Genomic DNA, 2,063 nt, shown 5'->3' on the forward strand with positions numbered 1-2,063 from the left:
GTAAGAGCAAGAATTACCTGAAGGCAAGAAACAATGTTTCCCCAGGCCTTCCGAGGAGAGTCCGAAGATAAAGAGCTTCCATAAAAATAGTCGATCGGAAAACTAAGTGTCTCAGGTCATCCAGGGTCGAATTTCCCGGAAAACAGGATGCAACATTTTGCGTATGTGTACACTGCTCAGCTAGGAAAAAAAAAAAAGGAAGACCAGGCTCACAAACAGGGCAGGCATTCACCTAGCAGCCAAGGTCCCATGCTGACCGACACCCTTGCTAGGCTAAACGTCAGGGCCTTTGATACCTGCTTCGACAATGTGGTTTTAGCATCAGCTGGTACTTGTCAGGAGCACCTGGGAACTTGTTAGAAATGTAAGGTTTCTTCTCCACCCCCCAAAACCCTGTTGAGTCGATTCCCGACTCACAGCGACCCTGTAGGACAGAGTAAAACTGCCCCATAGGGTTTCCAAGGCTGTAATCTTTACGGAAGCAGACTGCCACATCTTTCTCTCATGGAGTGGCTAGTGGGTTCGAACTGCCAACCATGCAGTTAGCAGCCAAGCACTTAACCACTGTGCCACCTGGGCTCCGTTTCCCCATCCCACACCTAATGAATCAGAAACTCGAGGGGTGGCTGCAGCAATCAGTATTTTAACAAGTCCTTCCAGTGACACCGGTGCTCACTCAAGTCTGAGAACCACTGTCTTAGCACCACTGTTAGTGGGTTCTGTACCTAGAACCCTGGTAATTGAGAGGACAATTTTGCAGATGAGAAAACTGGGGTCCATAAAGGTAGAGTCTCTTGCCCAAGGCCATGAGCTCAGTAAGGGATGGGGCTGGCCCCCAGCATTTCCTCTAGGCCAGGCCCTGGAGATCTAGGTAAAGATGACCCAGTCCTTATCCTTAAGGAGCTCCCAACAGTCCCTAGAAGGCACCCAACAACACTGGATGGCCAGGGCCCTGGGCCCCTTCTCAAGAGCCTCAGCCCAGCAGAAGCAGGGGATGCACAAAGCCCCACATGCAGAACACACTGCTCGGTGGGGGAGAAGGAAGCACGGTAGGACACCCCACTCTGCTCCAAACCAGGGAAGTCAGAAAGGGCCTTCGGCAATGCGACTCATGGCCCACATTGATCAAATCCAGGGAGCAGCCCAGAATGATGTAAAGAACCCAAAGGTGGGCCACGTGGTGACACACGTGTGAAAATCAAAGGAAAAGAATGTGTGCGGAATATTTGTCACTGGAGGAGGAAAATATGGAGCTGAGCTAAAAAGGCAAAGGAAGGGGTGATCTTAAAGACTCGGGGGACTATGAAGAGAAAAACTCAGTTGTTGGAAAAACACAAACTGTGTGGAGAATCTTTTCTTCCATTTTCTTCACTGAGCCTCTGTTGAAAAAAATAAGCTAGAAGACTCTGAAGAAGCATGTTTTCATTTTCCCTAAGAAACCTCTCTCTTTCTATCACCAGCCGAAGTTATGTACCTGATGCATAACAGCTAAACAACGGCCTGTCAAGAGAATTTAAAGACTAAATATTAAAAAAAAAAAAGAATCCTGCGGTATCTGTTAAAATCACATCAGCACTTTTGGACTAAAAAAAATTAAATGGGGTAAGGCATCCGAGGGACTTTATGGGGAGCAAAAAGGATCCCAGGTTCACTCGGCATTGCACGGCAACCTGGAGCGAACGCCTGGCTGAGGGGACCCTGGGTGCGATGGGCTCCCGAGACCTGAGGGGTGCATGTGGGGCACTGGCTTCCAGAGCTCACGTTAGCGGAGCAGCGAGGTGATGGTGAACACCCACTAAGATGAACAGGAGCACTTCCCCCTGCTTATCAGTTCACTTCAGGTGAGACAACCAGCAAGATCAGGGAGGGACAACCTTGAACACGGTAAACAGTGGCTCTGGCATTTGACGAGGAAACGCCATTGGCCATGGTCACCCTGCGCCAAATCATCTGGATGGCCAGGAAACGTGAGTCTGTCTTCTGAAGGTCTTATCCACTCCAGGGATCTCAAGCTAAAAGGCCGTCAGGGGCCAAGCAGGTAATGTGACTGAGCAAAGCGGCAG

General features: G+C 49.7%; 1 protein-coding gene across 2 annotated transcripts in view; it reads right to left on the reverse strand.

Annotated features, from left to right (window-relative positions):
- The window catches only part of FAM53B (family with sequence similarity 53 member B), a 118,190-nt gene that overhangs the window by 94,757 nt on the left and 21,370 nt on the right, over window positions 1-2,063 (reverse strand). Inside the window, exon 2 of one of the 2 annotated variants that reach the window (XM_023730045.1) lies at window positions 18-180. The exons of the other annotated variant lie outside the window; for it this stretch is intronic. The gene's annotated coding sequence lies outside the window, so the exon portion shown is untranslated. The remainder of the gene's footprint in view (window positions 1-17; window positions 181-2,063) is intronic. 2 annotated transcript variants of the gene reach the window in all.

Source organism: Trichechus manatus, unplaced genomic scaffold (assembly GCF_000243295.1).
Source record: "Trichechus manatus latirostris isolate Lorelei unplaced genomic scaffold, TriManLat1.0 scaffold00031, whole genome shotgun sequence".
Lineage (NCBI taxonomy): Eukaryota > Metazoa > Chordata > Mammalia > Sirenia > Trichechidae > Trichechus > Trichechus manatus.